This window comes from Lasioglossum baleicum, chromosome 3, assembly GCF_051020765.1.
Source record: "Lasioglossum baleicum chromosome 3, iyLasBale1, whole genome shotgun sequence".
NCBI lineage: Eukaryota > Metazoa > Arthropoda > Insecta > Hymenoptera > Halictidae > Lasioglossum > Lasioglossum baleicum.
Window position 1 is genome coordinate 19,719,904 of NC_134931.1, and position 27,251 is coordinate 19,747,154.

The following is a 27,251-nucleotide window of genomic DNA, read 5'->3' on the forward strand; positions in this document are numbered from 1 at the left end:
GTAAGTGGCTCTCTCGCCCAGGGTTGGCTCTCTCTCTCGACGGCCTCGCCCCCCCCCCTGCACGCTTTCGGATCTTCGTTGTGCGTGCTATCACGATATCCAACCACCACCGATTCCCCCATCACAGTTTTCGCCCCTCGTCCTTTTTCGAACGTCTATATCTAACCCTCCAGAGTCCCTCACTCCCTCTCTCCAGCACTTCTTCCTTCGCCTTTTCCGGCCTTTCGCGGCCTCTCGCCTGCTCACGGCCGAGCAGTCTGTTTCCCCTGCAACCGCCGCCGCCGCCCCCTCGAAAGTCTGGCCATAGTCGACCGGTAAGTTTACCTTTCAATTAATCGACCGCCATAGGGAGGCCCCGGCTAACTGCCAACTATCCGGCCATTATCCACTAGAAGACCGAGTAATTGGGATTGGAACTCGGGTAGGCATCGCTCGCGCGCTCTCACACAACCATAAGCCCCCTCCCCCCCCGAAAAGGTGCACGCGAGATACCTTCACGAGGACCTCGCGTTTCCAACCCCTCTCCGGTTTTCTTGCCCTCTCGCCCCCTCTGTTATTTTTATTTCTGCTTTCTCTTTTTCTGGCTTTCCTTTACGGTCCTCTCTTTTTTGTTGTCTCTTTCCGCTGGGAAGCCAGGCAACAATACCGGCACCGTAACGAAGATAACGGTGTTAACGAGGTTAATGAGGATAGCATAACGTTACACGATTAAAGCACCAGCCCGGGCAGTTTTTAGACTGAAGTTCATTAAAGAGGACTGAAATGTTATCAAGCCCGCCGACAGCGGACGCCGAGCTGGAATTTCTTTCCCCGTCACCGACCGCGCCAGGTGTATTAATTATTTCGCCCTTTAACATTTCACGGGAAACTGAAGCGATTTTCGCCTTTTTCGAGGAATCTGGGAAATTCGTTTGGGAAATTGCGAATTCTAGGGACACGTTCTACGGACTTTGTAACGAAGATTTATTCTGTGCGACGTCGCTTTCTTATTACTAGACTGCGGATTTTATGCATGTATGGCAACAATGAGCAGACGCAATTTAAAGCAGAAGATAGATTAAAAGAATTTAAGGGGTTTCATTGTATTGACGATGAAAATTGTTAAAGGGAGGAAGACAATTGTGTTTAGCTCCTGTTCATTATAATCGATGTAAGCAATTTAAAGTATTTAAAGCTCCGAATGAACTCTTATTAAACTCCAACAACTTCCTAAAGTGAATAGCTAAAGTTAATCGAGTTGTCACATTTCTGAAATCCATCGTGAGGGCTACTTGACGAACAAAGCTAATCGTAGCTGGTCAGTAGTGGCATCTACAATCGACATAATTTCCCCAGTACCCATTCGAAAAGATAAAATCGATCAATCAATGAAAAACGAGGCGAACACACGCATTACGTCGAATAATTTCTAACGCGTCTCCATCATCCATCCCTCTCCTATCTGCCGAGGTAAAACGCAGCCTGCATTTGTATGAAGTGCCAACAGCATACCGGATTCGCTACTATCACGGTCCGCTATCGTTGAAAATGACAACTTCATTAGTAATCAAGCTGCGACGGCATTGTTCAAATACAAATAATTATTGGCCTCATTCACAAACCCCGGTCTAGGGCATCGGTCCTCACCTTTCTCTCTCTTTTCTCTCCTGATGCGTGTTCATTCTGCTTTCCCTCTCTTTCTCTCTCTCTCTCTCTCCATTCGTCTCCTACTCTCTCCGTATCTATCTAGTATTTTCTCTCCCATTGTTGCTGATGCAGCACACGCGAATTCATTTAATACCGAGTCCATCGAGGGTCGATCGTTAAAAGGCTCGGGGCTAGTTTATTAACTAACCCCGTCTAATTATACCTAATTACGTCCCTCCCGAATCAATGAAACGCTGAGTAAATGCGTCTGTTATACGGAGGTATTATCAAATGGCTAAGTAGATTGATAAATAAACAGCGGGATTAATGGTCACATGCGGTTCATGCACTTCGCATACATTATCGGCGAGCATTTCGCTCGGAGATTTCAAGGAATGATCGATTCACGGCTCTGCAGACGCACAGTCGTGATCGCGTCTAATTGCTGCGCGCAGCCCTCCATTCTCACGGGAAATTTGGTAATGACTGGCCTACAGATTTTATGCATTTATGCCGCACGCAATCTGCTGAAATTCCACTTAGAAGCTCGATCAATTCTACCTAATCTTCAATTTTACTTGCAATCTAATATACATAGGTGTACAATAAATATAAGTTGCCTTCGTCGTTAAAAAAATTGTGAACGACAGATCAGGGCAGGGATTTCATAAACGATGTTCTTGAATTGTTGTCTAAACATTTTCCTAGAGCACGGCAACCGAGACGAGGAAGCGATTCCGCGGCGTCTAATTTTTCGGTTGTAATTAAAACTCCTCTCGTCGCCCGGAAGTTCGCCGTAAACCCGATTTCCCGCCGAGGGAAGAAAATTTCGCGATAATTAGAACAGGGAAAATTACAGTCATAATTATCGACTAGTTAGCCCAAGTTGCTCCGGCGCGGCGCGGCGCGGCGTCGCCCTAGTTGCCGCGTAATCGATACCAAGGAAATCTCTAAACACGATTCCGTAGGCTCCTTGCCGGGGAAGTTACACCGGAGCTGAGGGGTGGCATCTACAATCGAGCCATCCCTCGGTCGTAACGCTAATGCAAACGCGGAAAAGTAGCGAATAGCGCGGCAAAGTAGTAGTAGAAGAACCAAGATACGGAGAGAGAGAGAGAGAGAGAGGAAGCACTCGTTTGAAAGCCCCGGGAAGAATGAATCATTAATCTCCCTTTGATTTGTTCGACGTCCCTTAGCGAAACTCGCAATCACCTGCTCCCCTTATTTCACTTTCCTTTCGCTCCGAGGAGCTCTTTACACGTTCTTGGCTCGCCTCGGCCCAGACCTTCGTCGTTTAGTCGCGAAAACAAAGAGGAACGGTGGAAAGGAACGGGCCGAAACAAAATCAACCCCACGGACCACGGGAAAGGGGTGGTCGTGGGCTGCAGGGGGAGGAGTCTGGAGGCCTTCATTATTATCATAATCTTATTCAAGAGCGAAAGTCAGTCGCGTGTCCCGCGGACCCGGCCGGCGCGGCGTAGAGACACAATGGGGATCGTTCTTCTATTGTGCGCCTACCCCCTTCGTTCTTTCGCGTTTCTTTTCAGCCCCCGGCCTGTCCGCCCATTATTCGTAACCAGGCACCGTCAAATTATTTTATCGGCGCCTCTGCCAACACCGATAACCGTCCCACGATCGATCACCTCGGTTTCGGGTGGCCCACCTCGCTACCTTGTCACGCATTGTCCTCTTGGCACCGAACCTACACCCTCCGTAAACATTAGAACACTTACGAGGGATGAAGGAAACCTACACAATTTCTTAAAAATTGCTCGGGCTTCAAGCATAACTCTAAGCCCACCTAGAATGATTTTCTCAACTCCTTACGTTAAAATGTCTCAGAGACTGATTTCCGATGCCAAACTTTATTATTTTTAACTTTGCATCATAAAGTAACGTGTGCATAATTAAATGGTTTCCTAGCAACTCCAGGATAGATATTTCTTACGTCGAGGTTCGCCCTCAAAAATTTAATTCGATCAAGTATGCATGAATGAATCATGAAATCTCGAGGCATGATGGTTGTCCCCGAAGCTTGCTCGGGTGTGCGGCCAGATGACGACGCTACGGGCTGTCTGGTGTTTTTAACGCGTTTTCCCCGAGAACAGGGTAATCTCTTCCTTCCAGTTTTCCGAGGAGATCGACACGAGCGTCGGTTTTTTCGCGAAACTCGTTCGCTCCTCAAATATTTTCCCTGGATAGACAGGCTCGCCTCTATCCTCGGGCGTGACTCGGGCCCACGCGTTTAAAGATTATATTTGTTGCATCTCTCGAACATGTTTTGACGGCGTGCCGGGGCGTCGCGTCGCGTCGTTTGTACGATCCCGTGCATACGGTGGCGCATACTGCAGTGGCTCATGCAAATATTTCGGGATACGTCGCATAGTGGGCAATTTGGACGAAATCTTCTCCAAAATCAAAGAACTTTCCATAGAAATGAGGTCCGATGAAGAGCGATGAAATTTTCTAAAATTTACAGCTAAAACTTTGCAGAATATGGGAAAAATAAGGAGATTATGGTACGAACATTTTTTAATTTATGATTTAATTTTAATTATGGAAAAAAGATATCTAATTTAAATTACAATACAGTCACACATAACCTACAAGGAGTGTCAGCGACAATCGCAGCGATACGTCGAGCGATCGTTCATCAAGTGATGTACGTCAAGTGTTTACGTTCAAATACTTCATTATGATTATTTTTAATGTGTTTTCATTAGTTTTGTCCACAAAAATCGCTTTTTTTGCTAAATCCTGATCTCGTAGACAAATTTCGAGACCAGATTTGAAATCAGCGTGAAAAAATCTACTGGAAATGATGTGTAGCACGTCAAAAAAAAAATTTCCCGTGCGTGGCATTGGATAAACCACAGTTTTCTTGAAATTGTGCAAGTTCAACGAATTTTCTCAAGGTTAAAAAACGTTCGTACCATAATCTCCCTAGTTTTCCCATATTCTGCAAAGTTTCAGCTTTAATAGAAAAAAATTTCATCGCTCTACCTCATTTCTATCGAAATTTCTTTGATTTTGAAGAAGATTTCGTCGAAATTGCCCACTGTGCGTCGTCGTCGCTCGATAACGCGCAACAACGCCGATCAACGACCGGTTTAATGAGGTCAATAAGATCTCGCGAGAAGTTGTGACACCGAAGGAAACGGATCAGGACTAAAAATGCAAATATGATCCGAGTCCCAGGCGCCGCCGCGCTGCGGAAAACCTGAAGAAAAAGGCTCCGCGTCAGATGCTCCTGGTCTTCTCACTTGTACTCACTCACGGTATAAATGCAGTCTAGTTCCGTCTCCTTTTGGTTTGTTGAATCCTCTGGTACGTCCCTTCGAGAGTCCCTTCGCTCGTCCTCACGGATCTTGCCTTAGCCCGAAGCATTTACCGCCACTTGATTTCAACCCGATTTACCTCTTCAACCCTCCAGGCCACTTCGGATATTTGCTTGGCTCACTTATTCGAATTTCCTTGCCGATCAACTCTACGAACGTCGCAGCCGATGACTCGAATCCATCGATTTTCGATATCAATGATTCGATACGAATTACCGTGCGATCGAATGAGAACTATTCGTTGCTTTCGTTAAAGATTTGTTCACTGGTATCACTTTTATCTAGAATGACTGGCAAATCCAGTTAATTCAACTGTAGCAGTATTGAATTGGAAGAGTTACAGATTTGATGTCACTCTGACTTACTCTGAATGAGGAAGTTCAATATAGTAAATTATAAATTATAAATCATCAATGAAAATAGAAGCTTTCCAGCCGTTTCCATCGTTGTCAATCGTGTTAAGAGAATTTCATTTCGCAGAGCGATTCGCACAGCACTTAAATGGAACCCGCAACGTAAGAAATTTGTAGGTATTCGAGCCAATCTGGTTCATAAAAGACTGTAATTGCAGAAGAATCGCTGCGTATAGGTTCGGTTATGAGATGCGCTGTATTTCATGCCGGACAGTGCTTTACCAAGAGTGGTAATACGATCGGTCGGACAGTGAATGCCTCGTGAACGCTTCTCTTTCATCTCCGGGCTATCGTCCGTCCTGATATATCGGAGTAACGTAGCCATAGGAAATCCTTAGTGTAGAATCCATCCTGCAGCTTCCCTTCCTACCTCTGTCAGTCGGCTATCGCGACGAGACGGACAGGTGGGTGGACGTATAACCAGGCGTGAAGGGAGATTCTTGAGGCTTAACGTATCCACGTAATCCTTTCATCCCTTCTCCCATTGCTGCCTTCGGACATTTTCTGCGTCGCCTCTTGTCCGGGAGCAGTAAGAAGAATGTTATTCGGTTCAACTGCTTCGCCTCCGCTTGGAATTGAACAATACAAACCTCCGACCAACTGGGATCAGTTTAATGATCTGCCACTGATTAAACTCGGGTGAACATCAAACGATTCGCATCGTATTTTAACGCTCAGCCCCAACAATAGCACACAAAATCATCATTTTCCAAATGATATAATCATGCCATTTCGGTAACATAATTACAGTACACACAAATAAAGTACAATTCTCGAAAAATGTTTTAGATATTCCCCGTTAAACCAGTTTCATAATGATCAAGGACTTCCCGAAAGATTTCTGTCAACAGAAATTGCGACCACGAATCAATGAGTACGATCTGAGCAGAAACGTAATATCACTCGATTAATTATAGGTCACGGTATGCATTGATTAGTCAATATCACTTATCGATGGTAATTATAGCTGCCTATTCGAAACTGAACGTAATTAATTCAAACTTTGAACTTGCAAGATTAATTAAATAATTATACATAAATAGCTTCAGAAATATATGTTCGGGCAATAATAATTTATAATATACTAGAGGGGGGGAGCTGTTGCTCGTTCGCTCGCTTCGCGAGCTTCGCGAGTAGGGTCGTTGTAGTTCGCTCGCTTTGCGAGCTCGCGAGAGGGTTAGTGGCGAATGTTTATAATGTCGATAATGCAAACAGACGTCGATAATGTAAATTTCTATTGAAATATTGATTAAAAGCTACGACGTTCGTTTTTTTGTTGTATTGAAATATGATTCTAAAAGCACTTTTAGTTTTTCCCGAATTTTCATGTTTCCGAGCAACTTTTACAATTTTTTAAAATCTAAAAACCTGATTCGGACTACAACGAACATTTTTTTTTTTAAATTAGCCAAATCGGTCCAGCCGTTCTCCCGTGATGTCGTGACCAACGAACAGCATTTGATTTTTATTATATAGAAGAAGATTTAACGTAAGGTGAGGTATTCATGTTACTGAAAAATGTTGTCGATCTTCGCTGACGAAACTTTTTCGATGCCGTAGAATAAAATGCCCACGAGGAACTGCTGGAGCGGTTCATTATTAACCGAACTGTCGTCCACACACCCATTTAAAAGCTGTCGCTACTGCGCTCGAACGGTGCGTTAACGTTTCGCACGCGCACGTTGCACTGAATAATGCATCGTGCGTAGCCGGAACGCCACGGTTTCATAACTAGCTAGAATTATTTTTTGTTATTTTTCAGCTCACAGTGTTCGAATATTTCCCGCTGTGTTTGTCCAAGGCGCGTATCAAATTACACGACTTTATTCGATGTTACTTTCTCGTCCACGGAAACGGACCCGGTATTCCCGATTAAAATTAAGATAATATGGCAACATTTTCACCTCATTATTGCTGCTATTTTATCGGCTCTGCTCGTCTATCACGGTATAATAATTACATAGGCACGCTTGAATTAAAGTATACAATTTCAATATCGATTATCGATGCATACCGGGTAAAGACCACTAATTATTCCGCGAACACGAAACGCTAACACGGTCATCGAAGAAGACGAATACGCTCGTTAATTCCGCTTAAATAAACGTTTCCACCAATCTCTTATTTTTACTGTTTAACATACAACGATTTTTTAACTTAGTGCTACGCGAATATTTCTATTCTTTTTCAACGAAATCGATCGTTTTGTGTGGGCCCGTGTGTTCGCTGAATTTACCATTTAATTAACAAAAATTCGTGGAATTTTTAACAACTTTTTCATGCAGTATTGTGAAATTTCGTCGAAACGAAATCCTTTATCACGCAAACTCAATGGGTACGAGATTTACTTTAATCTTCATCGGGCCAATGGGAACGGTACATTCAGAATTCTTTTTTTTTTACAATCCTGTATGTGTATTTTGATTCGGGAATTTACTATTAATATTTCAAAAAATTCTCAAATGACAGATTTTACTTTTTAGAAATGTTCTTGTTGGAGGGTTTCAACAGGCAAACAATTGAGAGAAAGCAGACAAAGAAGAATACAAATTCGAATGATAGAGTGAACTGTTGAGCAATTCAGCTCCGCAATCCGGTGTATCCGTGTAATTGAACTCCGACGAATGATCGACGGAGCCGCCGCGTCGCGCCGGGGCTCGCGGCCGGTTTCCTCCGACTATCTGTCCCGAAATCCCTTTGACGGTAGGGTTATTGCAACGGACACAGATGCTCATCTATTATTTCATTAACGGTGACATATACACATCGCGGCGGCTCCAAAAACAGTCGACACCGCAACGCGGCCAGGCGAGTCAGTGCGTTAGGGTTTAATGCGCGGTATATTTGGCGCGAGGGATGGAACGCGATTCGTGTATCGGCGCCTGGCATTGTGGGCCTGATCAATGCACGAATTGATTAATGTCGACCCGTGATGCTCGCTCACGCGAACACAGCCTGTGCACACGCGTGAAGGCCGTACGCTCTTCCAGCGGTCCGTCATCGAACCGCACGCGGACATCTTTCGCTGTACCTCGCTCAAATTCACGGTCACCGATTCAATCTCGTGGATATCGGCGCCGAATACGTAACTCGTTGCTCGATCGAGCCACCGCTAAGACTATCCAACGCATTCTGCTTGATTCGATCGGCTAATACGATTTCAGACGAGCCGATCGCTGCGACATTGAAAAGACAACACGATCTTCGATGATTCCGGATTTTGCGCGCTGATCGAACATTACGTTTTGAGTTTTATTTGATCCTTCATTTGATACAGTCGCTGGTATATGGAGAAGAATCATTCTGCGTTGGGTATAATTAAGCGATATAAACTCATTTTGTATCTCTGAAGAATTTTTTTTATTCAAGAGTATGTTTTATTTTATGTTATTTGTGGATTGGTACAGCCTTTTAATGCAACCAGCATATCATGTATACGGTAAGGTAATCTGACTCGTACATGTCGGATAAGAAATCACGCGAACGGTGAATGTATCTGAATTATTCCAACCTGGGTGGATTAAGTTGTTGTAGGCGCCGCGATTAAAATTCCGATAAGCTTTCTATACGCATCGACCTTTTCCGTTGCCTTTTGCCGACCGCGATCTAGATCAGCTTATTTTCTGGTCACGAACGACCCTCGTCTTATAACGAACAACCTTAACCAGCACGTTCATTGAAAGCGCGGCATTAGTTTGTCCAGATAGGTACAGTACGCTACTACTAGGCAGACTATACGATTCAAATTTTTTTTCGGAGGCTAAGGCACTTAGTTCACTACAGGATGTGAAAAGAAATTTTGTCGGAAATTGCAATTGGTCGGAATTGTAGAGAAAATACTAAAAGATCCATTTTACAACTTTTTTGTGTGGGCCTATATTGAAAATTTAAAAAAATACGTTTTGTAGATTTATTTCAATGAAACATATCCTGAAAATTTCGTCAAAATCGGTCGACGTTGCAATGAGCTACAAGCGCTTAAAGATGGTCAAAATTGCAGATTTTCGGCCTATAACAGCAGTAAATCTAAGAATTCTTACATTTTTCAATGACTGTCGTGTTTCCCCGCATCAACCGATTTCGATGAAACTTCCACAATGCATATAACCCACACAGATCTACAAAACATATTTTTCAAAATTTCAATATAGGCCCGAATAAAAAAGTTGTAAAATGCAACATTTAGTATTTCCTCTACAATTCCGGTCAAATGCAATTTTAGAAAAAATTTCTTTTCACATCCCGTAGTAAACTAATTGCTCTAGCTTTCCAAAAAAGTTCAAATCGCATAGTTCAATATTTGAAAAGTTACGCTGTTTTTAAGAGTGTCCGAATATTACACTGTATGTGTATCTCTGAAAACGAATCGAACTAAAACAATCGGCTTTAATAGGAAAGCTGAAGCGCCTGTAAAAATTGGATCCATTTTCCCAACAAATTTTAAACCATCTCTTTTAATAATATTAACTAGTCTTTAACTTCTAAAGTATCTAACAGTCGAGCTAATTACAGTAAAGTCGCCATCTGAGGTGATTCTCGGTTCTGTAATGTGACATTATAGATAGCGAGGGGCCATTTTCTGTGGCCGCATGCCGTGAATTAATCCACTAAATACAGTTAAAATTATATCGTTGTGTAGTGTCATTTTAATCAGCGAGAATCTCGAATAAAGGATGCATCTGAAATGATTTAGAAAGTCCGAATTAAATGTGAAGAAAGCGTGGCGACTAAATCCGAGTTTGTCAAACATCGGCAAACCTAAGAAACACGAGTGACAACGTGGAATAGAAATGTATTTAGCCGTGGAGACGAGGACACGAGATTTTTATGGGATCAGAGATATGGCGTTCGGACAGAAAAAATGCATTAAGTGAAGGTGACGCCCACGGTTTCGCGGACGGCAGCTCCCCTTCGGTTCGGGAGGCTCGGGTGCATTGACTCTCGAACATTTATTACATCTAATTTGCTGAATAACTCATGGCCGAATTGGGAGTGCAGTTGACAGGGGCGAGTGTTAAAGGAGACCCGGCCCCCCGGCACGGGAGACCTTATTATGATCGCACTGAAAACCTTGCTCCATTCGCTACGGGTGGCATGCACGGTGCTGCACGCTCGAAATTCGCGCGAACTCCGACGTCCACTCGCGCCGGAATACCAATTCACCTTCCCCTCGATAATAACACGACAAGCAGCACGCTGTCGTTTCCTTTGCGGCATGCCTTCGTTCACGGCCACGGCTATTATTCGACAATGCGAAAGAATGGAAAAAATCGAGGGAGGACTAATTACAGGGGTTGCACAACTTTTCATGGTTCACTCTCGTACGCTGTTACAAAGCTCTTTAGAGATTTATTGCGACACCCCGCCAACCAATGCCGAGGAAAATCTGCATGTACTGTTGAATACTCGTTCAGCATTCTTTCTTAACTAACAGAAACGTTCTCATCGATCTAATACATCATTTATAATAAATTGTGGCCTCTTTAATGTGCTCTTAACACATTCGTCATTTTAAATCAGAATAAATTAAAATAATCAATGAACAACTAACGCAAGACAAATGATAATTTAAGGATCGTTTCAATAATAATTGAGTACAGGCTGCACAAATACTCATCTATATAAAATCTACGGAAGTGTGAATAAAACAGTGTATGAAAGTTCTCCGAGTCACGGAAATCAATGTTTGCGTAATGCCTCGCTGCGATTCCTATTACTTTATTGCATAACGCTGCAATTCGATGAATAAATTGATTGCCATTCTACGATAACAACCAGCTTCGATATTACCGCAGGATATCATTCGATCAATCTGCCCGGAAACGTTTACAGTCGCTTCCTCTCAGTGGTGGTACGATCTTTTTACGGGTAGCAGGAGGAAACACGTGTCAGATTCCTTAACCGGAATGCAGGATGGTTTGATCGTGGGTTATCAGGGTCGTCAGTGGTGCGATCTAGGAGGCGAAGATCGAGCAGTGCGTTCTCGCAAAGCGCGTTTATCGGCGCGCCGCGCCGGCTGCGAAGCTCGTGCCTCCCATCTCGCAGACAATGCAAACATTCTATTCACGCAAGTCACTCGATTCCACCTGAAGCCGGGAGCTCGTAAATGTCTTCATTAAGGCGTCACTTTGTAATCAAGTTGTCTGCTCTGTAATTAAGATAAGCGTTGATGCCCCAGATGTTTGCTGAACGTTATTAACTTCACCGGGGAAAAGAGAGAGAGAGAGAGAGAGGCGGGGGGGGGGCAGGGGGCAAGAGAGTCCGTCAGCGAAATGCCATACTTCGCACCTCATAAATTTATTCACGGGGTAGAACGTAGTCATTGCAACGGAGGTTTGCATAATGTGACAGCGCCGGTGAAAATAAAACACGGAAGGGCGTGCGTGTGTGTACCTGTTCCGTGTGCGCCGGGGCTAATACGCGTTCGAACGATGGAAATTTTCCGCATTATGTTTGACTATCGGGTTTCCAATCAATCCGAGCGACGTCACCGACGCGACGCTGCGCGACAAGTACTGCGGACACTGTGATTCTGAATTTTCGTGCCTGTCTTTTGTCTCCACGAGGAAATTAATAGGAAAAGAAAGTCGATGTAAACGGAACAATAGAAGAAACACAAAAGTAGTACTACTCTAAATTAGATGAAGAAAAAGGTCGATTTTGTGTTTGTTCCACAATATAAAGAGAAAGAAGTAAAGGAGGTGAAACGAAAAGATGCAGAGAGAAAATATTCTAAAAATAAATATCACACATAAAAACGTTGAAGAGGATTGCACCAGTGCAGAAGAGACAGGTGGAAACAAGAAAAATCAATTAGCTCCGTGGTGAAAAGAAGCACATCACGAGACAAGTTGAGTAGGACGGAGGAGGGGTCCATGCTGATTTCCCTCGAAAGATCGTCACGTGCAGCAAAACGTCCCCCCAGCGTCTCGCAACTAATTATCAAGAAAGCGGCGCCAGCAAGTGGATGTTTAGTACGTGCCACACGGCGTAGCGTCCACGAGTGCGCAGGGGAGGACCTGTTTTGCAGGTACCGGGGACACAGGAAGCTGGTATTAACGGTGTGCCCCGCGGTGCCACTGAATTAATGTCATTATTTATACCCCGAACGTAACGGCCACCGTCCCGAGGAGACCGCGACATTATTATTGCCGTCGTTATTCCGATTCCGGTTATCATTACGCGATCATTACGGTAGTCGCGCTGTTTGTCACGCGACCGGACTCGTTACTTTCCCATCTCGCCTATCGGCCTTGGGTCCCAACCCCATTCGATCTCCGCTCTTTAGATCTCTTCATCGGGAATTGAGCTGTGTCGCCGCGATCTCTCAATCATCCTTTAATCCACAACGACGCGATTTAGCAATTTGCACGCCTGTTTATGCAATTACTTGCAGTGGTATACCTCCAAACGTTTCCTCTGTGAAATCACCTAAGAGGTTTAACTAAATAATAAGAGAATTCCGTAACAAAAGGGGTACATGATCTGTCGTATTTAAATATGTAGGAAAACAGTGAAGAAACAATATTCATCTCGTAAAAGTTTACACGAGTCTACTTAATAGCCATCGGTAAGAAATGCGTTAATGTGGGAAACACAGGGTCGATAGCCGCAAAGGAAGGCCAGCATGCATCGAGCTGATTCGTTGTCGTCGCGCGGCGATGCGTTGCAGTGAAGGATGCGTCTGCCCGCTGCACCGGAGAGATACGACGTCAACGTCCGGTCTCGTTTCCGCGAAGAGATACGGGATCGTTTAACCGCTCCACCGCCGAAGACGCGCCGCCACTGTTTCGGGAAAATTTGTTCCTTTTTCCGCTGACTCTGTTTTACGACCCCGACGTTGTCGGCCACGCGAAACTAATCGCGCGTCGCGCTAACGAGATCCGATGCAGTCGCTGTTATTTTTGCGCCGCGGTCGAGTAGAGCACTGAGACAATAAATGGTCGTATGAAGTCCACAATGCAGACCCTCCGTATACCTACCGCGAGCAAACACCTGTGAGAAGAACTGTAACAAGCTCGGTACAAAAATCTTTCTTGAAATATTCGTAAAAATCGTACAACTTTTTTTTGAAGACTTAATCAATCATAAGAATTTTTATTTTGCACAATCTTCTAATACGTACCAGAAGGTATTTAAATTTTAAACCCTTTATAGTGATCGGGTGATCAAAAATGCAGTGTCGACGCATGACTCATTTCAATAAAGTCGAAGTTTGGTTTCGACCGCGGTCCCGACGTCTCCAGACAGTTAATTATTAAGCCTCCGGTTTTTCTCAAATAATTAACAGCTACGCGGATCGTATCGTCCACGAGGATCGATAGAACTCTATGGATCGCGTTCCTGACCTTTCTCTCGTGCCCCAACCCCACCCGATCGGGTTGTACTTTTACTTTTTCCGACACACGTAATTTATGCATTGAATTTGAGATCGCGCTTGCTGCTCCTTCGATTAAATCCGCCCGCCGCTTCGACAGATCGTTAGACTCCGCGGCTAACAAGCTCTAGGAGAATGTTTTATCCATGCTGTACCTGCTGCAGGTGCTAGAGCCTCTCCCGCGAACTTCCCCGGCGAAACGGTCGAGACTCTTCTTTTTACGACAATCTGGAAGTTTTCGCTGGCAGTCCACCGGGTTCCGTTCGAGAGCGCCCGGGGATTTAATAATGCTCCCTGGAACTGATGGATCTGTTGACCATGGCGCAGTTGACCACTCCAAGGCCGATGGAAATCGTCTCGATCGGACACCGCACCGGGAACTCGATTAATCGGAACAATATAGAAACTGCTGCGCAAACGCAGAGCGTGGCGATGGAGTTACTCGAAATTACGAGGAATTTCTCTCGTTGAAAGTTGGACGGGCTCCGGTGATTGCGCGCTTAGTGATCATTGCTTCTTTACGCAGTTGTTCGCCAACTCGGAGAAGTAAATTCATTGGGAGTGTTGCCTTTGTCTAAGTACCATCGTCTTCAACAACACAATCCGCGATACGTTCCAGAAACGTAACAAGCTGTTACGCGATATTCACTCTTTGCTTAGATGTTTCTCGGATCATCTGCCAGCAACTCGAACATTTTCATTTATTTCTTATTTTCTGGAATTAATTACTCTATTTATGAAACATAAATGTTCTCTGAAATGAGACATTGAAGTTGCGAGATCCACGATGTTTTATCAATTTTCATTCAGCTACCAGTTTCCTTCAGAATTTACACAGTGGTACTATGTTTTAATCGATCCAGTCCACAGACGACATCGAACAGTATGAAACGATCAAGTTTTCGTTCAGATTGGATATCCCCACCGCGATATTTCTCCCGTGAATCGGGATAAGATAAAACGCCCGGAAAAGAGGCGGTTCGATCGCCGTGGAATTCCCAGGGGATGTCTAAGGAACCGTGAAGCTTCGAGGTGAATAAAATATTGATGGTGGTGGCCGACGTCGAACGCCCGCTCAAATATGCACCCCACGATTCTTCACGGGTCGTCACTGCCGTGGGACCTCTTATAATTTTCAAACGAAGGATTAATCGACTGGCAGAAACATTAACTCTCTCCGAAACCGTCGGGTCACCCTCGCATAAATAATAAATGTCTCTTTTCGTTCCGGGCCGCTTTAAAAAGCCATGAGAAAAACGGTCCTAGTCGGGCCGGACCGGGCGCCGTCGCTAATGTCTGAAAGAGCCATTGTGCGACGTGTCTGTCGAAAATGCAACCGGACCGATGCGCAGATTGCACATTTATCGAGCCGACAATTTTATGATGGTGTTCCTCTCACTTTCGAATGTCTTGATTCATAGAAATATCACAAACGAGGTGTCTTGATTAGTACACCACCTGCTTGTGGGGTTGTGTTGTGAGTCTCCTTATAAAAGATTGTGAAAAACGAATTTCCTTGACACACCTTGACCATATTCTGCCACTCATGAACCTTCATGTGATTCTGCAGTACTTCTACCGTTCGATAGCCGCTAGTTCTACCACGAAAATTGAATCGTTCAATCTTTGCACGCGATTCGCAGGAATTTCACGGCCGGTATATTGAATATATTTAATTTAGACGAATGGAAACGAGGGAGCGGCTTTCATCGCCGCTACGGAGTGCATAACGCGTTCTGTTTTAACGGGACGGTGCGCGAAACTTAACGAGCCGTATTCTGTTCCGGGCAAATGAAATTACACGTATCCCGTCTAACAAAACACCGCGTAATCCTAGGCCGGTTTTAATCGGCGTGTCCAGGGGCGGGAACAGGAATTATGACCAACGAGCTAAGGATTCGCCCTCTTCTGGATCAGTGGCGCGTAGAGAGAAAGAGAGAGAGAGAGAGAGAGCCGGTGGAAAAGCTTGAAACGTATCAGTTTCGCGTATCTGTATTCATTTAATTTGAAAACCCTGCCGGAGGAGGTCAAACGCGGCCGAAAGAGCGGGGTACAAGCATAAGGGGTTGAAATCTGAATTGCAAATGACCGGTCGCCCCCCATCCTTCTTTCGGTTTGTCTCTCTTTCCCTGGTCTCCCTCTCAATCGTCTGGTATCTATGTGTCTTCCTTTCTCTCGTTTTCTCCGCAACCCTTGTTTTTCGTTATCTCTTACGCTGATTGCACCGTTCCTCCCTGTCTCGCTCCGGCGAAATAATTCTCGCGTCAAGGCACAACGATCATTTAGTTGTCGGGCGACGGGCCGGATGAGTCTCTAGCGATAATCGATTCAATTTACGCATTTATTACGGACGCCGGGACCGTTAATGGTATATTCATAAGGCAATATTTTGCCAATGCTAATGACAAATAGGTAATGGACTCGTTCGGTAATAATGGAGTAATAACTCTTTGACCGCAGTGCGCGCGGCCGTTGGTTACATTGCACCGTCAACGCAAACTTTCGATGCACCTCCGGGGTATCGTTGATAAAGTGTCCGCGATATATCATGCGATTTCGTCCGGACCGCGAAACGGCCAACGCGTTTTGTGACGCGTTGTCCCATTAACTGACCGCGGACCGATGCTGCACCCAGGGATAAGGCGACTCTGTTCCAGGAACGATGCGCTCGCATTTGTCAACGGTGCATGCGCGGCCGTTTTGCTTTCACTGGCCTTCTTTTTATTTGTTCATATCAGCTAGATCCATCTCCGAGCCTTGTCGAGTGTGTCGCTTTAGAGGACCATGCGCAAAGTGTCCATTCTATCTAGGGTTAGCTACGAACTTACATCTATATAGTTGCAGTGTGAGATTGCAAAATATATATCGTTAAGAAATCCAGTTTCTGGTTAGAAATCGGTTTAATTGGATTATCTTTAGAACACTGGATTCTGTGAACGAGCACTAAACGTTCTATGACATTGTTTTATGAAGCATCGAAGACTTTTATACGCCATAAATTGTACAGGGATCTACACTCCAGTAATTGCGTACACATAAACAGTGCCGGTACGATCCAGAAGCTCAATACGAGAATAATGTACAACGTATAAATCGAACAGTAAATTCTGATGAACAGAGTAAAACCCTTCCAATTTCAATAAACGGATACTCCGACCCATAGAAATCTACTGAATGATTAAGTGGTCTTCCTGGTGATATATACTTTGTACGAATATCGCTCCAGTTTACAATCGTATTAGTTACAGATTAATAACCTATAACACGATATTATAGCCCAGTAACGCTCTAATAACGTGCAATTATCGGTGGTGGGGCGGCTTTAACCGGAAAAGATTTAAAGTCGCTGTGATACGCGAAGGAGCGGAAACGATCGTGCGAATAGTAGCACGTGCTCGGCTCGTTTCGAATTTCCATAGACCGCGCTGATAGAGAGGTTTCGCCGCGGGATGCAGGGATCGTGTGCCGTGGAAACGCTCTCATAAAAATGTCCGGATTAAAGCGGCCGGTCACGTGCAAACTGCCAGGTAACGAGGACGTCGTTTCGAAAGGAGCTAACGCTGAAAGTTTTCAGGCGAGCTGCACGTGCAACGGCTGAAAAGGACTGCGATGTTTCTCGTGTTTCGCCGCGCGACCATTTTCCTATTTCCCGAGAACCGTGGTCATCCCCCGAGCGTCATCGACTGTGAAACAATCCGTAGAATTCTCCCTAATGATCTCGAAAATCTCGATTCTCCTTTTTATTAGCGACATCGGAGGCACAAAATCTCTTTACTTCATTAAAGAAGCACTGTTGTCCTGAAACTTCACTTCACCGACAAAAGAAACTTTCGTGACAACCTAGTAGACAGTGGGATCTTTACTGCTGCCATTTTCCCATTTCCCGAGAACTGTGATCGGTTCCGTATTCTCATTTTTATTTGCGGCATCGGAGACGAAAATTACGAAGTCGCTCCCAGAGTCTTTACTTCATTGTCTAAGCACCCAGCTTACGAGAAACGCTGCCAGTAAATGGGTCCGGAGTATTTTCCAGCTTTTCTTCCTCGGTAGCCTTGATTCCTTTTTCCGGCACACGGTCGACCGAGCATCCCAGTTTGTGTTCCAAAGCGGCCCGGTGGGAAGCCAAGCGCTGTAACAACGATACAAAGTCGAACTCCATTGTCCCGCTTTGTTTGTTCGTTCAACGAGACCGTATAATTGGAATTTAGATAATTGTTACAACTCACGAACGGAGAAACTAACTGTTAATGCCGCAACTCCCACGGAGAACTGCTCGGGCAGCGTCGCTTCCCTATTCCATTCCAATGAAGAAGACATTGTCTGACTACAATGACTGCGAAGATATTATACTCGAAATAATACGATCCGACGCTGATATGACTTTCAACGATACCCACATATTTGTGAAAACGCTCTCGAGCTGCGCACGCGAGGCCCCGCATTATTCAACTCGCAACATCGCTGGCTGGATGCGCCAAACAAAATTTACGTGCTCGCGAACTTTCCAGCGAAATGAAGTATAATGAACGTCTAGTTGGCTCGTGATTTGTACTGTGCACGAAAAAATTGTACAGTTCTTTACAATACGATTTGACAAGGGGCTTTCTAAGTATACAATAGACAATTTTCAGATGTTTCATCAGGAATGTTTCTCGCGTCTGTAAGAAAAATTTGTGTCGGACAGCGGCCAGAAGCGATGGGACCGACGAATAAACGAGGGCATCCGAAGTTGATAAAGACCGAAACGTAATCCAAGTTCGGAGGTATTTTCCTTATCTGTCTGAAGCCAGTGCGTCGCAAGGGTGAAGGAACCACGAGACCTTAGGAGAGGGTAAGGCGCTGGGTATCGAGTGAATTTAAATTTTAAATAGCGATGTTTACTGGGGGGGACGAGTCGATTCAACGTTTACCAAGTACCGGATTAGCCTTTCCTTAAGTTGGTTCCGCTCTTCGCCCTCCCCCTACTTACGAAACAGTACGAACCTCCATGTATCTCATATTTGTAATCTCGTAGAAATCGATAGGGTACGCGGATACCAGATTCGCGGATGTCCGCGGAAAGTGATTTAAAAGCGAGCGGCGACGATTAAATCTCTCGGCCCTCTCCGAGCTGTTAACCTTGCCGAGCGTTTAATTCAAGAGCGGTAATCGCTGAAGGGGGATCTAAGGTGTTAATTCCCGCGGTTCAAGCACCGCGAAAGTTCTACATAAACATCGTTAAAACTTGGGGAACATGTTAACTCTTCCTTTGCCCGACGCGGGCGCGGCTGCAAAGTCGAAGAAGCCGTGTCTTCGTGCGCTTCTTGGCGACGGGAAACGCCACCGGGGTTGCTTCCGACTCTGAATTCGACGAAACTGTTCATCCTAGTTCAATCTCCGACTGGAAATATTTGCGTGGGCCCGTCCTCGGAGCTCGCGGCGTCGGAGAAACGAATTACTAAATTTCTTGGATCCTTGATCGGCTGTTTTCCTAGATACATCAGAGTACGGAAAACGTCGGCTTCGCGCCACCGTCTCTACAATAGAATAAAAATGTTTAAATTAATGCAAAATTGTGTCGAACAACGAGCGTAACTATCAACCAATTATATCCATCTAAATCAAGTCAACTCTTAGTGCCAAGCCTTTAGTTCATATGAGAGTATAACCCTGATTCCTTTAAAAAAATCGTTCGGCTAACTTGAACGCTACAAATTAGAGCACAATTTTTAGCGGGGCGTCTTTTAAATCTGTGTTTCTGAAGTCGCAGGGTCGGTTTCCGGCCTCGTGGCCAAACGGCAAACGAGACCCTGCGTTAATCCGAATCCAGCCCGTTTCCGTGATGCGAATTCGGGAGAAGTATCGGGTAATCGGCATCGATAGGCGGGTGCAGGGCTGACCACAGGTTAGAAAACTGGCTGCGAGGCCGCATGCCGCGCGCCGCCCAAAATTCCCCGCACGTATTTCCCGCAACGAATCCTCCGGTGTTCTCCGGGCGGTGTTGTTATTGTTGCCGATCTGCCGTGTAAACCACGTAAAAGGACGATACTTACACGTGCACACGCATATCCCCCTTTGTGTGCGCGTAACCGGTGCCAGCCATCTCAATCGTGGCCGCACGTGTGTATCCAAAGAGGGGGTTGGATGGTGGAAAAGGGGTGGTTGTAGCCGGCCCCGGCTACAAATAGAATCTAGGCTCTCTCTATTTCTCTCTTTCACTCTCTCGAAATCAACCGGACGATAGACGGTGTAACGTACGAGGTTGGCCGTGAGAGGAATCGGGGAAAACAACCGGGGGAGAAAGAAGGCAGTTGTTCATCGAACCACTCGACGATACAATGCCCGGGTTCTTGTAATTTGGTTAATCATCGGCAAGAGGAGCCGACCCTCGGTTTTCCGGCCACGTTTTTCACGGAGCTCTGCACATCATGTTGTTAAGATGATAACGGCCGATCATGCATGACCTAGTTCGTCGATGGACTCGCACGAGAACTGGAGCAACGCGAAATGTCTTGGCTCCAATATTTCCTAAGCGAATTTTAGACTGGTTTTGCTGTTAGCACACGTCCAGGACCATTCTATATTTTGCAACCCTAAACGTTAAATATGTAAAGGCCTTTTTAAGGAAATGGTTGAATATAGTGTTTTTATTCAAGCATGTATGACAATCAATCCAATCGTGTTAGATTTTTTCTATAAAGCAACGCGTACCATTTTTAGTGGTTGGTAATTTGACTACAATTATAATATAATTGCAATTATAATTGCAATTTGGTTAACTCACATTCATTCCATGTATCTATTCGATGTACTTTCCTCATGCAGAGTACACGCCGTTTAATTATTTGCGAACAGTGCAAATAGCCAGGTACCGCGGTACAAAATGATAGGCTCATAAGTTTGTTCAAGTCTGAATTTACGTGTAAAATAACATATATTTCGTTCACCGTATATATTGCACAATGCACATAAAGAATCAGCCTGGTGGAACTTGGTTTACGAATATTATGCCTGGCTGAACAGGAACGTTTCCCTTTTATTTCCGATAAAATAATTTGCAAATCTACCTATACATACTTGTCAGATACGTAGTTCTCGATGTTTCAATTTAACAAAAGGAATGATCAAAGTTCGGAAAACAGGTCAGAATTAATAACCAAATATGCATTCAATCGAACGAAGTTTGGTAGAACAGGTACCGATTGATTTCAGCGTGCATCGCGGTAATTAGTAGAACGAATTGTTAATATCTGCACTCGAGATCCTGAGTGTCCACGAAACACACGTATCTAATAAAATATCCCTTATGCGCCTCTTGTTAGCGGCATAATTAAAGTGTTCGGATTGTTGGGGGACACTCTCGAGCACAGTTGACAAACACATTCTATTGTATCTCAAGTGAATAATAGGTGGTAATCATTGACACACATGCACGCGCGCGATATGTATCAATGATCGTATGTCAAATTTTCCACTTGACCCGGCTCTCGAGGCAAAGTGAATGGTCTGCTGACAAACTCATTCGAACCCTTCATTACTGTGACAACGTGAGATCGATACCCGACAGTCATCGTGATGTAGGTCATCCTAGTGGCACAATCATGGAAGTTCTGTCGCGTTTAACACTGATCCCGTCGCTACCAACGCCAATCTCTTCCCCACAATGGCCGAAATTAAACTTCTTCGATCTTGACAATCGCTGCCGCGCGCAAACAGTAATATGTACTACCACCCGGGAAAACAATCCACGATTTTCCGTCGAAAATGCAATAATTTTTTCATCGAACAGGAGAACCCCGGGAAAACAACGAGCTATAGAAAATTCGTGCGCGGTCGGCGTTCCTCTCAATTGTTATACACCGTGCGCTATATCGCGCTCACAATACGCACAGGTTATAGTGCGCGCGTAACCAGTACTTTGTCAAAGAAAAAAGAAATTAACGTGACGTTAAACTGACTATGTACATTTATACAGTTATCGAACGTGCGAACGTTGATTAGTTTCCGGCCGATTTGATTCGAGTTATGGGTGGCAGGACGGTCCGGGATACCAAAAAAAAATTGGGAGAAATGAAAAAACAGAAATGTCGCGGACGAAAGATCGAGCGGAATTTATTAGTTTCCTGTTTATCGACGTCGGCCGCCGATCGCAAATCCGCGCGCGTTTAGCCCCGCAAGCAATAATTTTCCAGCGGTGAAACAAAGCGTGGCCGGGTGACTTTATTGTTAACGTAGTTCGCGCTTTTATCTAGGAGCCGTTATTACGCGTACAATGAAAAAATAGAGAATGCGGTTTAATATTTGAACGAATATTACTCACATACGGTGGCCATTGTTGTCCGCGCCAAACTCATTTGTTGTCCGACGGCCGGGTATTTTCCGCGTGCACCCGGACCGGCCCGGTACGGCCCGCCCTGCGCCGGGACGCCATTATTAATATTTTTAATTAAAGCCTCAACAAAGAGGAGGCGCGCACGCACCACCGGAGGGTCACAGAGAATGAGACCTCTACGCGTGTTCTCCGCTTCATATCTTCCCAAATACGGGATTTCATGCGTGGCTGAATATGAATTCTATAACAAAAACTCCGCGCCGCCCCGGCAAAAACCGTCGGATTCATTGCAAACGGATTATTAATCAGCGGGTATTGACCGAACCATAAAAAACGTGCAAAAATCGAGGCGGAAAATACCGGCGAGCGGCCTCTGTTTTATATTCTCTTACGTTCACCTTTAATTTCACCGATCTGTCAGTCGAGACACATACAGAAACGTGATTTGTATATCTCTCCGCGCGATTTCACCGTAAAAACAATCTTTCCCGCAGGAATTCTGTTAAACAATTATTAACTAATACACGATTTTGTTATCGCTCAATCGCTACACGAATCATTTGACTTTCCAAATATAAAGGAAAGAGTTCATGCCTTTGTTTATACTTTAATTAATAAGTACAGACCCTCTTTACAATGAGATTGTTGCTTTACCAAAGATCGACTTAAGCAAGAATCTTCTCAGAATATAAGAATAATAATTTCCTTCACGAATGCCGTAGTACGAGCTTCCCTCGAGATCCTTTAACATCTTGAAACATTCTCGCTACCTCGAAAATTTCGAATTTCAAATCTCTACTAAGGATCGTTCTACGTACCTTAAGATTTTCGCAAGAGAATACCCCACCTGCCTTGCGCTTGTACCGTTCTGGATTTTCGTCTGGTAGGTTAACTATTTTTCTTGTGTACAAAATTATACATCTTGAAAAAATCAATATGTGCATCTTCTTATATGAATATTTGAGCAGTATTTCCCGAAAAATTAAGTTCAATATCTTGAACTAGAAGGATCTGGCAACCATTTCCCAAAGCCAGACACACCTGCATTATTCAGCTTCTCTCATTCGTTGAAACAGGGAAAATGTGTGCATCGAAAAGCTAGATCCGTAGACTAGATAATAGTCTTAAGAAAGTCACTGGAAAATTTTATACAAACTGGTCTTTCAGATATTTCCGACACCGATTTAGAAAAGTCTGAATTATGTGTTAGTACTATGACTGCACTTTCCAAATGAAACTTCGGGAGAATATCCCGGAAGGATCGCGCTAACAGAATATATTTTCGGAAAATGAATTTTTCTTTATTTTATCTTAGGTACGTAGCTTCGACAAAGAAGACGCAGCTTAATTTTCGGGAGTCGGTGCAACGGTGGCATTCAAGCTCCGTGGCCGTTCGAAGCTCTTCCAGCTTAGGTGGGCCATTACCGGACGTTAATGGAATGTAGTTCCATATTAACGATCCCGATTTCGGGTCTTCCGTATAGGATCCGAAACAGCCATTTCGTCGCTGGAAACGGGAAGGAGCGAAAGGGCCCTTGGCCGAGAGGAACAGAGATCGTCGGAGATCTGCGGAATGATACTGTAACGCCGGTAGGATTATAACGTGGTCATAATTAGGTGCGTGGTAGTCTCATGGCTGGCCGCGGGAGATAGCGACCCGCTGTCCACTTAATTGGCCCCGACCTTCACCCCTTCTCGCGCTTCCACCCTCCCCCCTGGAAGCAACCCCCGCATGAGCGTCGTGATAAATCCCGCGATCGTCGCGACGCTCGTTGAATTTTCAAACCCCGGATTCTTCAGTTTCGAGTGGGATTGCTCGTCCGGTGCACTCGCTGCTCAAATAAATGCAAAGGGCATGGCCAGATAAGGGAGTCGAGGAGCCCTCCAAACAAGTTAACCCTTACGCGAATCCCCCAGTCAAATTAGCGTCTGAAATATTTTTACGCGTCGGCAGGATCAGCGCCGAACGCTTTGAGCGCCAATTCTTTAGATAATTGCGCGATTATTTGCGTTATGAACGCTTCAAACTCATTGGACACTGTGAGAAAGGATTTGAAAATTTAGGTTTCCGAATATAAACAGAGTTTAGAATGCTGTTGGTGCAGCTTTCTGCTTCAGGGATCTGTAGATGCACCGACATTGATTTCTAGGATACAGATCAGCTACTCGGTTGAATGTGTCGATCAACTCTCCAGTGATCCATTGTGATTTTTGCAGAATTCTTTTCAAGTCTCCGCAAATATTCCTACCCTGGTGTTTCCGAAGGTTTTCGATTTGTTTTAATGGAAAAAGCAGGAATTGCCATTCAGGGGACGGCTTCGCGGTTAAAGAACAGGAATTAGGTTTCAGCTGAATTTCAGTCGATGCTACCAAGGTCTATCGCAGAGAATTTTAGTTATCGACATGGGAGTCAAGCGGAAAACATTCGCTAGCCTCGGCAAGAAAAAATTTGCGGCAAGTTTCCGCCCTCCGGCCGGATTCAGAGTTAACGGAGAAATCGGGTTATCAGTTTTTGTTCCCGTGGAAGAAAATTAATTTAGAAATTCAAGCCGAACGTGCTCGACCGAAATGTCGGTTCGAGTGAAAGACCAATCGACGTGGATCCCGACGAATTGTTTGTTGAAAACGGAACGGAGTAGCAGCCCGAGCAGGGCGTATGACGTTGGGTGACGTACAGTAGATGGGACGAGGCCGCTTGGAATCGAAATGCCAACCCGCCGAACGGGGATAGGAGTTTCCCCATTTCCCCGTAAGAATTTAGAGAGTTTCTACAGGATGGGCGACTTTATATCTCGGCTGGGAGAAGGAGCGAGTTGATAATTGGAGACACACTGGAGAAGAAGGGACAGGGACAACACGAGTTCGTGCTCCTGTCGACGACAACATCGGAATGCATGCATCTCCCGCTTTCTTTGCGGCGCTTGCCTCAGAAAAGAGGAGAAAACGCGAACAAAGCAACGAGCAAACGGCCGAAACTGCGGGGTAAAAATAAAAATGTTCGTCGCCGGACGAAACCGCATTCCGGATTGTCGGGTCGCTGGACAAAGCGGCTCGCTGCTCGTCGTCCGCTTGGCTCACGACTCGAATCCTCATCCTCCCGGCTCTCGTCCACTTTCTATTCTCACCCCTCTTCTTCTCGGCTCATTCGCCGAGCCCGTCCACCTTCGTCCTCTTCTTCTCTCTCACCCTTCTACCACCCTATCAAACCCCCGGTCTCTCGTCGAGAAGGATAGAGACACAGTCTCTGTTATCAATCGGCTGTAATCCGTTTATTTTGTCATCCGTGTTCACCGATCAATTTTCATCGAAACACTCGGACCCACGAGACCCGTTTAAACGTCGAACAGTGTCTTGTCTATCCAAGGAACTTACTAACTTCACTTCGGGCGATTAATTTGCTAAGAGAGGCGCCTTGAAGAAGGCAACATTTAATAGAGGAGACGGGAGAGTAGAGGTAGCTGCTTAGGAATTTTATTTATAACTTTTCTCTTTCATATACCAATATAATGGCTTGGAGATGAAAATGTTCTTTGAAGATCCGCCTTTAAAGATCAACGTTAAATAGAGAAGTGCTGTGACTAAGGCACTTCTTAATTGATAATGGAGACTTGCATAAAGATGAACAATCGAATCCATAGTTTACCTAAATACTATTAGAAAACCAGCTTACAGAGATAAGGGATAAAGAAATAACGATCGACGTTAGGTAATATTATATCAATACAATGAATTAATGTACCCCAGAGAAACTCTTTAAAAGACTAGACTGCATCACTGAAACAAGTAGAGTCTGTCAGCAATCACAGCTCCAAGGATGACCAATTCTTCAACGAAGGCTGTAGAAAGCTGGAATTGCCTGCAGAGATCTATTTTCTAGTCGCTCGTATTTTTCACCGTCCGATTAAATATCTTAATGTCGAACAAGAAGTCTTTCTCGTGGGTCGACGAGTCGTATCGCGCGAAAACTTTTCGTCGTCGCGGTGGAATCGTGCCGGATCGATACGGCCGAGTACCAATCAGTTCGTTTCCGCGCGAATCGGAAAATTATTCGAGCGGCGAGCGGAACATTCTTCGCAGGGCGTAACGACTGGAGCTTCGTGAAAGTTTCTATCGCGAGACGAATCCGTCGATCGGTGGGAATCAACCGAGTAAGAATGGTCTGGGCGGGGGGGATGAAATGAAAGCCCCCGGACCGAAAGGTAGACCAAGCGAGAGGAGCGTACGGGGCTCGAAGATTTCCGCTTCGTCGCCCTGTGGAATCAGCGGCCGAGGTCTGGATGTTTATTCGCCGATAGCTCGCTCGATCGTGGAATTCCGACGCGGGGGTGGCGGCGACGAAAAACTCTCGAAGGCTTATCGTTGTCGTCGATTCCCCCCACACCCCTCTCCCGTGTGGCTCTACCAATCGCCATCGCTAGACCGACGCAATTTCCTATAGAATTAAATGTATTTCTTACCGGCGCGGCGAATCGGTACACCGCAACGCGGCGATGGATACGCTTTAAACATTAATAACTTGCGTGGGGGGACGATGTGGGAAGTAAATCGTAACTGGAAATATTTAGAAATCGCCAGCACTTCGTACCTGCTACGAAGCATGCAAATTGATGAAATGCTGGTTACTGACAGCGGCTGCCTTGTTACGGTTTAATGATCCAATTCCAACGAGGTTCTTATTGTTGTTAACATGCTCGCTATTAGCGCTACGTGTATTCCCGACGAGCAACATTTCACTCTTGCACGTAAAAATGCGTTATTTGAACATTCGAAAAATAAATTAAAGCTTTTCGTTACATTTCCGAATATTTCCACGGGGTGCACGCACTGCTTCGTTATTATTTTAATTATTATTATTAATATCATGTTTGTTTTGCTGTTCTTTATTTGCTGGCTGTAATTATGCAAATGAAATGTGAGATGGTAATGAACGTGTTCATACTTCATTTTTCAAAGTCTATACTTTCGTATACAGTATATGTATACATAGATGTGCTTCTGTATGAAACATATGCATTGTACATTCTATATAAAACATGTGCTCGTGTCGTGATAAATAATTTTGTGACACAGATATGAGTTTTATGATATGAACGTGGATTTATCGCAGACATTAGCTTTTTGGATGCTTTGCCAAAACTAAAATACTTGAACTGAATTTGCATTCTCCATTGGTCATATTTGACACT

General features: G+C 44.8%; 1 protein-coding gene and 1 long non-coding RNA gene across 3 annotated transcripts in view; one reads left to right on the top strand and one right to left on the bottom strand.

The window, feature by feature from the left end:
- LOC143207601 (uncharacterized) overlaps positions 1-27,251 on the top strand; it is a 717,548-nt gene that overhangs the window by 412,808 nt on the left and 277,489 nt on the right. Inside the window, exon 3 of one of the 2 annotated variants that reach the window (XR_013008700.1) lies at positions 1-27,251. This exon is cut by the window's right edge and continues 9,231 nt beyond it. The exons of the other annotated variant lie outside the window; for it this stretch is intronic. The gene's annotated coding sequence lies outside the window, so the exon portion shown is untranslated. 2 annotated transcript variants of the gene reach the window in all.
- Positions 14,455-27,251, bottom strand: part of LOC143207605 (uncharacterized) — a 44,480-nt gene continuing 31,683 nt past the window's right edge. The window contains exons 2-3 of the long non-coding RNA XR_013008703.1: positions 17,997-19,270; positions 14,455-17,883 (exon numbers count right to left, since the gene is read on the bottom strand). This is a non-coding gene — a long non-coding RNA (uncharacterized LOC143207605). The remainder of the gene's footprint in view (positions 17,884-17,996; positions 19,271-27,251) is intronic.